At 43.5% G+C, this 10,765-nt stretch overlaps 1 protein-coding gene across 1 annotated transcript in view; it reads right to left on the bottom strand.

Annotated features, from left to right (window-relative positions):
- rnf17 (ring finger protein 17) overlaps positions 1-10,765 on the bottom strand; it is a 116,478-nt gene that overhangs the window by 12,470 nt on the left and 93,243 nt on the right. The gene's annotated exons all lie outside the window — the stretch shown is intronic.

The following is a 10,765-nucleotide window of genomic DNA, read 5'->3' as shown; positions in this document are numbered from 1 at the left end:
GGGGTGGGGGGGGGCGCTCTTGGTCGTTGTGGTGCTCTATTTCTGACTGTTTGGGCACTCCTGGCTGATTGTCCCGGTTGGGGTTTGGTGGCCTCTCTGGTTGGGGGCTGGGTGTTGGGCTGGGAATCGGGTTGGGGCGTCTGGACGGTTTCGGGATAGGTCTGGGTTGCTGGCCCTGGTTCTGGTTGGTCCTCGGGGGCTATGTGCCGGTCCGTGGCCTTGATCCCTGGTGGTGCGGCTGCCACCTCCTCCTAGGTATCTCTGTTAGAGCCTCTCTCCCCTGGTGGATCTCGGAGAGTGGGGGTGCCTATTGGGGTCAGTGGGGGAGCTGGTCCCCTGGGGGGGCATTGCCACCTCAGTTCACCTCCCCATCTCGACGTCCTCCTCTGCCCACTCCACCACACCATCACTCAAACAGGGTTTTGGGGTTCAGGTGCACTACTGAGCTACGGGGAGAATCATCCATCTCCGTGGCTGGTGGGATCCTGGGCCCTAATTTTAATATACAACCTAGACACTCACTTATAACACTCTCACGACACATGCTTATATAGGATCTGGAGTGGGCACATGGTCGCACTTAGGTGGTAGGATGTACAATCATTTCCACCTCCCGGACCTGTGCCCACTCTCATATGTAGCATGTAGACATTTAGGGTTCTGGGCGGAGATGAGGGGTCAACGGGCACCACCTGCTCTCTGGGCAAGAGGTGGGTCTGTGCCGGTCGCTACCTCATCCCCCCATTTTAAACGCACTGTATAACAACATGCATCAACACCATATTCGAGTGGGAGGAGGAGGAAGTGGGTCTGTTCATAATTTATTTATGCATATATAGAATTTTTTTTTTCTTTCACAAACACCTCCTTTCTCCGTGTGACACTAGGGGTCGGGGATGGGGGGGCGGCGCATTGTTGGGGTCTGGGCTGTGGGTGGGCTTTGGGCCTTAGGGGCGGTTGGTGATGGGGCCGGTGCTTCGGCTCCCCCTGGGCTGTTCCGATTCTTTCAATCTAGGTTCCTGGTTGCGATGGTCGGCACTTTGACCGGGGTGGCTGCCGGCTTTCGGCGGGGGGTCGGCTATGGTAGTGTACGTGTGGTCATTTGTGATGTAGGGCGGCGGTTGGGGGCGTGGCTTCACCTCATCAGGGCACTGGTTGGTCTTCCTGTGTGGCATTTGCGGTGGGGGTGCTGTGTGTGCGGGGGGTGCGTAAGTGGCGTGCTGGGGCGTCTCCGGGCCTATGGTGCGGAGCTCTTGATGTGGGAGCTGGCCCTCCTCGGCTGCAGCTCCCTGCTGCTCTTCCCCTTGGGCTGGGGCCGGCCTGTGGTCGCTGTCAGGTAGATGGTGCATGCGGTCAGCCTGACAGAGATTCTGTCGGGCTATCTGTGTGTGCCTGTTTGTTGCTCAGGTTGGGTTTTTGGTGGTCCCCCCTCTCTTGGATCAATTTGGGCCCCACGTTTGGTGTGGGGCCCACTACCCCCGGTCGTGCCCCCCTCTGGCGGGGGGCCCCCTTGCCGCCGGTGCATTGGTGGCTCTCGGCGTCTGGGCTGGGTGGTGGGGTGTACGTCGGTCCGCCCTGGTTGCTGCCTGGGTGCCCTGGCTCTGTCGGGGCTCTGCTGGGGGGTGGTATGGCCTCGGGGCTCGGTGTCCATGGCCAGATCTACTTGGGGGGGGGGGGGGGCAGGGGTTGCCGGCCGGACCTGTGGGCTCGTCGCTGCAGCTTCCTGGAGGCTCTGCATTGTGGTTGCTGGGGTCACCCGGTTCTTTCCTCTGCTCCTCTCTGGGGGGGGTGGGGGGTGGGGGGTGCGGTTCTCCCTGTTGGGAGACTCCTGGGGCTCCGGGCCTGGGGGCCACTGTGTGACTGTGGCTCCGGTCCTCCCTATGTTGCCATTGTGTCCTGGGGGGGGCGGGTCTGTGGGCCCCCGCATCCACTATTGGGCATTCTTTTGGAGAAATCTGGTGGTGGCGGGCGTGCTTGCGCGGGTGTTTGGATTCAGGTGCTTTGACAGATGCACGCTGGGTTGGGTAGTGGTGGAAGCTAGATGATTCCTTGTGCCATGTCGAATGTTTCATGGTGATATTGTGGGTGGCATTGTGCTGTGCATGTTGTTTTGTTGTGGTGGTCTCTGGTTTTATATATTTCTCTTTTATTTATTAATTTTTTTTCATCTTCTTTCTTCTCTTTCTTTAAAAAAATAAAATAAAAAATAAAAAATTTGAGCGATGATGATAAGTTCATTGAAACACTTCACAATGTTTCTACACTTAAACTGAGCTCAAAAAAAAAAACAACCGGCCTTGAGCGAACACATTTCACGTGCGTTCTGAGCTGCACAGCATCCGGACAAAAGCTTCCTCCGCTGGGCAGATTATTGTGCAACACCGTGTACACGTATAAAAAGACTGAGCTTTAGGCGGACATGCCCTGTGGAGGTACGCGCGTACCTCTGCGTACAGACATATGCAGGAGTATACTGGGGGTCTTTAGTTTGTCCTAGTCGACTTTGTGTGTGTGTGTGTGAGTGTGTGTGTGTGTGTGTGTGTGGGGGGGGGGGGGTGTCTGCAGATACAGTGAGTGGGTGAGGCAGACACTATTAGGCAGAAAGAAACAGTCCGACTGACAGAGACACTTTGCCCCTTTTCCACTGTCACAGTGCGGATCAGATCAGATTGGGTCTCGTTGTGTTTCCATTTACATTTCTGGACCGGCTCTGTAGGCGGGGACTAGAATCCAACTCGTCTTACCACCTGGTGGCAGTAGTGCTCCCTTAAGCTACTTACTAGCCACCACTAAACGTATTAGAAGAAGAACACCCTGAAGGTTTTGTCACAAGATGTTGTGGAAGAGATGTCCTGCTCTAATGGAGTACCTCATGAGCTGGAACTTTTAAACCTGATTCATAATCCTACCTTACTGCCTTCCTGCTGCTTTAAATACATGTATTTTCCATTTTAGTATAGATTTTTACAATAAAGATGTATTAAAAATATCTTCACTTTTATTATTTGCAGATATGCACAAGGTTCATGTTTAAATTGCAAAACATCACACTGTGCTGTAATGTTTGAAACTGCTTTTACAATAAGATACAGACTTGAAAACAATTAGATTAAATTTTGTCCTTGAATTTTAAAGATTTGTCTTTCATTAAATTTAAAAACATAAATGTATTACTTATTAATCTAAAAAAGTTAAGTTAAGTCTGGTCCTCTGGACATTCAAAAAACAAAACAAACAAAAAACATTTATTGTTTATTTATTATGAACTGTATTGTTTGTTTTGTGAATGTCCAGAGGACCAGACTTAACTTTTTAGATTTTTCTACCTGGATTATTGAGCAGCATCAGGATATTAATTAATAAATAGTCAGTTGGTCTGTGAACACCATGGGGTCCTAGAAGAGTTGAAGAGGAGGCTGTTGATGTCTGTGCCTCCCTGGTGAAGATGCTGCTCCCACAACCCTGAAGCAGAAGATGATGGATGGATGGATGACAAAGGAGGAGACCATCAAACAGCAGGAGTGGTCAGTTCAGGTGAACTCCTGCCTGTTTGCTTCAGATCAGCTGTTCAAATCTCTGCAGGTTCAAATAAAAGGTGCGCCAGGACTTTCAGCTGAATCTCTCAGGCCACAGTTGTACGGATGATAAACGATAAATAACTGATAACTGATGACTGATAATTGATAACTGTACTTTCTGAATTTTTGACTGTTTTTGTCTCACTTCATCCTAGAACAAAACATTTATAACATAATAACAGTTGAGCAGATTCTGGTAATATTTTCTTAGGATCCATTAAAGATCAAATGCAATTGGAAATTCTTCTCAACTTCCAGTATGAATTTAAACAAACACTATATGAACTTAACATTGTAAAATTTGTTTAGGAAATTTAATGTTCAAGGACACCACTTAAGAAAAAAATTGTTTAATAGTAAAAGTAAGAAGTGAGAAATGTAGAAAAATAAAAACTACTGCGTCCAACTAATGACTGTGTCTGTGTGTCCCTTGTCTCATGGGCTTCATCCAGAAGAAGACACAAGTGTTGTTCCTGCTGTGTCCGCTTCAGTTCTTCATGTTCATTCAGTGATGAAATAAGACTTTTCTTTACTGGACTCTTTTCTCTTTCTCTTCACTAGAAACAAGAAACAGGTGGTTAATTCAAGCTACATACTGTTTTTGAATAAATGCATGAAACAAAGAAAGGTGCTGCTAACAGCTATAATAGATATATTAATAATAATAAACTGATCAAATAAGAAAATGAAAAATAAATTGATTTAAAAATAATGAAAATGATAATAATGGATATATGAATCAGAAATTATTATACAGATGCAGATATTCTTTGTCATTCGCACCTCATGTGGTCCATGTGGTGGATCAAAATTATGTTCACAGGGTCCCAGTTACATCCAACAATAAAATATAAAATAAAAACAGTAATAAGATCTAAGATATGAACTAATAAAAACATCAACTAAAAATATGATAAGCTCTAATAGCATAAAAACATTAAACACAATACGCAGAACAGCAGCACGGACATGAGTCTGTGTGAACAGATGAGCATGCATGAACACAGCAACATGAAACTGATCAGCAGCTACATGAAACAGATCAGCAGCAACATGAAACTGATCAGCAGCAACACGAAACTGATCAGCAGCAACACGAAACAGATCAGCAGTAACACGAAACAGATCAGCAGCAACACGAAACTGATCAACAGCAACATGAAACAGATCAGCAGCAACATGAAACTGATCAGCAGCAACATGAAACTGATCAGCAGCAACACGAAACAGATCAGCAGTAACACGAAACAGATCAACAGCAACACGAAACAGATCAACAGTAACATGAAACGGATCAACATGAAACAGATCAGCAGCAACATGAAACTCATCAGCAGCAACATGAAACTGATCAGCAGCAACATTAAACTGATCAGCAGCAACACGAAACAGATCAGCAGTAACATGAAACAGATCAACAGCAACATGAAACAGATCAACAGTAACATGAAACAGATCAACAGCAACATGAAACAGATCAGCAGCAACATGAAACAGATCAGCAGCAACATGAAACAGATCAGCAGTAACATGAAACAGATCAACAGCAACATGAAACAGATCAACAGCAACATGAAACTGATCAGCAGCAACATGAAACTGATCAGCAGCAACACAAAACTGATCACAGCAACATGATTATCCTGGTTAGATATTCATGAGGCTGCACAAACTCAAGCTCATGTTGCTGTTTGACGTATTGTTTTGATTGTTTACTGCTATTAGTGCTTAGTGTTTTATTAGTAGATGTTTTTTAGTTGATATTTTTCTTAATTCATATCTTAGATCTTATTACTGTTTTTATTTTACATTTTGTTGTCTGTAACTGGGACCCTGTGTACATAATTTCATCCCAATTCAGTATTTATTCAACATTTAATTTTTTTTTACTTTAAAAATAAAATAAATCAAGTCCTTATCAGCACAAATAAAGTGATGTGGAACAGTTGCATCTGCTCTTACCAAGCACAGAAGCTGCAGCGTTGTGCTGCTCTGTGAGGTGCAGCTGGGCTGTGATGGAGACCTGTCAGGTGTAGACTCCTCTGATGGAGCTCTGTCAGGTGCAGACTCCTCTGATGGTGTAGACTCCTCTGATGGTGTAGACTCCTCTGATGGAGACCTGTCAGGTGCAGACTCCTCTGATGGAGCAGGAGCCGGGAGGCTTGGAGGGTTTAATGTGGAGTTTAGAGACGATCCGTCACGCGCTGAAATACGTTCTGGATAAAATACAATGAGAAACGGGACCGGAGGACAGTTAGCATTTATGCAAATTAGCTTAGCATCGTAGCACCGACGTTGTCCTATTATGGCGTCTGCCTCTTTTGTTAGTTAAAAATATGTTTAGAACCGATGGGATGAGTAATTTAAAATATGTTTAAAGTTAGAAAACACTCACCATCTTCTATAAATGGTTCAAGTAGAGCAGTGGCCATGTCCAAACCACCCTCCAATCCTCCATCTAGCTCGCTTTGACTTTTTTCGTCGGCCACCAAGCACAACAACACCTGCACTTCTGCATTTGACCACAGCTTTGATATTATTGTTGTTGTATAGCTTCAAAATACTAAAAGATACGCTCCTCGTGTTATCGCTAATGGCAGGCAATAGAGAAAAAATGGTGGATCAGGTTGTTTGGAAAGACTCCACAGACTCCTCCCCCCGACCAATCAGTGACTGACAGTGTTTCTGACGTCACTGCTCGGCTCGCTTGGACCCCTTGAGAAGCAGGGCCAGAATTTAGGGAGGCGAGCCGGTCACAGGAACAGTGGAAAGACCTCGAACGCGCGTGAAGCCGGAAATATCCGACCCGCGCCGTGACAGTGGAAAAGGCATTAGAGTTAGCGGCCGGGGGGGACACCAGCAGAGAGATGTAAGATAATCTTGGTTTCAGCAGACCTTAAAGGCCATGAAAATAAAGACGTTGGATGACAGGATTATTATTATTATTTCTTTAAATACACATTATATTTTTATTCTGGTTTGAATAACAGGCAGATACTGTTCTTAATTTGTTTTTGTGAAGTTTTTCATGTTTTAAATGTTTCATAAAAGCCATATAAACCTTGAAGCCACATTTCTGCAGCTAAAATGGATAAATAAAAAATGAATAGTTCCAGCAGTTCTTGGTGCTGGCTTCAATATCATTGCATCATCAGTGTGCTCCTTATCCAAGTAAACCCAGTTAGTCTGGAGGGAAAGAACCAAAAACCTACTACACATACTTTGTTCTGTAACTGAACTGATTTTATATGGTTTGAACACTTGGAACATTTAAATATGCTCCTTCCTTTACTGTAATCTGGCAGTCTGAGAGGAAGATTAACTGAACTAGTTAGTCTGGTGGAGTCATTTAACAACCAAAAATCCACTGTAAGTCTTTCTTTCCAGATTATATACTGAAAAATTAACACATTGTTTCAAATACACTTGGGCTGAGGTTGATAGCATGATAAATCTTGAACAAAAACATCTTGAACAAAAACACAACAGTTTAATGGTATTTTAGCAGTAAAAAAAACCTTCTCGTGCATATCCTGATGCATGCTCAATAATCCAGGTATACAATCCAACAATTTTCAGTCAGGTCATCTGGACAGTTTCTTATTTTGCTGAAACGTTTCACCTTCCATCCAGAAGGCTTCATCAGTCAAGGAAACACACAACACAAAACTGATTCTTCCCCCAAACAGCTTACTCCAAAAGAAACTGTCCACATGACCCGACTGAAAAATGTAGGATCTTGTGCATATTTAATTATATTAAATACTATATAATTTATTTATTTAAAATGCATATTATATATATCTATATATTATTAAAAATGTGAAATTTCTTTGTTGTTTTCAACCAGTTTGACCAGTTTTGAAAACTTGGTAAAGAAACTGAAAGTTAAACTGGGTTTCTTTTTCAGAAACAGATCCTGTCTAACCCTGAATGTTAGGAAACAACTTGTATCTGTGACTTTCCTTCCCTCCATTGATTACGGTGACATTATTTACATGAACGCTCCTACAAGAACCCTGCAGATGTTGGATGCTGCAGATGTTGGATGCTGTCTATCATGGTGCACTAAGATTCCTAACTGGCTGTGATGATCGTACCCACCACTGCACCCTGTATTCACTGGTTAACTGGTCACCATTAACTTCACACACTCTCTCACTGGTATATTTTCATCTTTAAATCACTTCTTGGTCTGCTGCCTTCATACATCTCCTCCTACATGTCTCTGCGTGAGTGCAGCTACAGCGTGCGCTCTCAGGACATTATTACCTGCAGTGTCCCCTCAGTGAGGACTGAACTAGACAAAAGGACCTTCTCCTACTCCGCTCCTGTTTCCTGGAATATCTTGTAAAAACATCTGAAGCTCTTGACCTTGACCTCTCTAAGTGCCTTCAAACATCAGTTCAGTTCTTTGGGAAAACCAATGCAGGCATGTTCCTGTTTTTAGTTATTGAACATGTGAATGGACATCACAAAGGGCATATACAGGATGGAGAGAATAACTGCAGCAGTAAACGACAAAAAGGACCAAATTATTTTATGCTGGAAGAAATGGATGGTTTGGGTTAAGAACTGTCCAACACATTATTAAAAACTGGAAGGACAGTGGGGACCCATCGTCTTCCAGGAAGAAGTGTGGCCGGAAATAAATCCTGAATGATCATGATCGACGATCACTTAAACGTTTGGTGAAATCAAATGGAAGAAAAACACCAGCAGCACTCAGGGCTGTGGTTCATAGAGACAGTAAGAACATTTCCACACACACAATGTGAAGGAACTCAACTGGGACTGAACAGATGTGTAGCCTTAAGAAAACCACTAACCAGTGAGGCTAACTGGAAAAAAAGGCTTCGATTTGCTAGGGAGCATAAAGATTGGACTGTGGAGCAATGGAAGAAGGTCATGTGGTCTGATGAGTCCAGACCTGTTCCAGAGTGATGGACGCATCAGGGTAAGAAGAGAGGCAGGTGAAGTGATGCACCATCATGCCTGGTGTCTACTGTACAAGTCTGTGGGGACAGTGCTATGATCTGGGGTTGTTACAGTTGGCCAGGTCCAGGTTCAGCAACAGTATGTGCTCAAAGAATAAGGTCAGCTGACTACCTGAATATACTGAATGACCAGGTTATTCCATCAATGGATTTTTTCTTCTCTGATGGCACGGTCATGTTCCAAGATGACAATGCCAGGATTCATCGGGCTCCAACTGTGAGAGTGATTCTGGGAGTATGAGACATCATTTGCACACATGGATTGGCCACCACAAAGTCCAGACCTTAACCCCATTGAGAATCTTTGGGATGTGTTCGAGAAGGCTTTGCACAGTGGTCAGAATCTGCCCTCATCAGTGCAAGATCTTAGTGAAAAGTTAATGCAGCACTGGATGGAAATAGATCTTGTGACATTGCAGAAGCTTATCGAAGCAATGCCACAGAGGATGCATGCTGTAACCAAAGCTAAAGGCGGTCCAACAAAATATTGGAGTGTGACTTTTTTTTGGTGGCAGTGTGTATTTTATCCCGGTGTAACCGAACTGCATCTTCTGCATTTGATTCGACTGCAAAGCTGCATACACACACACGCTTGCTTGCTTTTCTAAGACCCGCCTTCCTGTTAGTGATTGGTCAAGACAACACAAGCTTCAATGTGATTGGATGTAATCCCAGTATATCAACTTAAGTTTAGTTGAGGCGGACCGGCGGGCTGCCTTGCTCTCAAGCTGGATATCCAGCCGGGAGCGCTTTAAGCCCTGCCAGGACTCTGAGGTCTACACTCATCTCCAGGCCAGCGGTCACTCTTTCAAGGATGAAGATGTTCACATCCTGGACAGAGAGGAACGATGGTTTGAGAGAGGAGTAAAGGAGGCCATCTTTGTGAAAAGAAACCGTCCATCATTAAACAGGGGCGGAGCCTCCAGGTTCAACTGTCCCCCTCTTACAATGCTGTGATTGCTAGTATCACTCAGCCCTCTGTACATATCAAGTGGCCATCAGCCAGTAGCTATGTTTACACACGAAAAATTATTTGACCGGATTGAAATGTTTTCAGATTAAATAATTCGAATCCATCGTTTACATGGGGACAATCCGTTCACGACGAGCGTTTACATGCAGCGGGCTTTGTTCTGAATAGAAGTACTGATGTGTGCAGAATGGTAAATTCTCCTTAAAAAAAACACAGAAGAAGTTTTACTTCTGGTTTACTTCCAGGATGAACATAAACAAACCTGAGCACCAGAATGGACCCTGGACAGGTTTTAATGACGGTGAAGACGTTGCTGCACTCCCTGACTGAGCTGCAGGTGATACACATCATTTTGAGCTCTGTCAAACTTTCTTGTAGAAATATTGTGTCGCTCACCGAACAGTTTTGTTTCCCAACATTATAGCATTAGCCAGGTGAAAATACATGAGGTAGACATAGATCGCACATGCAATCGGGAAAAAAAATTAACAGATCAAGTGTTTACATGCGCTCCGTTGGAATTATGAATTGTCATAAACCACCCGTCTCAATCAGATTATAAAATCTTTTGGATCAAGCTAAATCAACAAAAAATAATCCAAATGGGGAGTTTACACATTTTTATTCCAAATGGCCGTTTAATCCGATTACTCATGTCTAGGGGTGGGCGATATGGCTCAAATATAATAGTTATATTTCAGAGCATTCTGATAACGATAAATTTCGTGATATAACCCCCCCAAAAAATCCTAGTTATTCATTTGACAAAATTAACTTAACATGTTGCTTTGCAGTATTACATAAAAACTAAAAACAACAAGGGTTAATTTTACTGAAATTACATTATTTAGTAAAGTATTCAGTCTCCAAGTATAAAAAAAAAAATGATCCTTCTGTTATTTAGATGAAAAAGTCTGCACAAAATATAAATCAATAAATCCTCCACAAAAACTAAAGTGCAGGTGAAGTTTCCCAAAATAACAAAATAAAATGAATCTTAAGATCTGTTGATCATAAATGTAACAACAACAAAATATATGTTTCTTTAAATGAGCTGTAACTTCCAGAAGTTGTAACAAGGTGATCACCTGACCCTGAAGCTGGTGGAGTTTCATCTTCTTCTGTTCCTGCAGGAATGATTCATTTCTATGATGCTCCGTCTCTGATCACATGACTCTGTCTCTGATCACATGACTCCATCTCTGATCACATGACTC

Source organism: Nematolebias whitei, chromosome 13, assembly GCF_014905685.2.
Source record: "Nematolebias whitei isolate Nwh7 chromosome 13, NemWhi1, whole genome shotgun sequence".
Lineage (NCBI taxonomy): Eukaryota > Metazoa > Chordata > Actinopteri > Cyprinodontiformes > Rivulidae > Nematolebias > Nematolebias whitei.
Note: the sequence above shows the minus strand (reverse complement) of the source record. Positions and strands in the feature narration are given on the sequence as shown.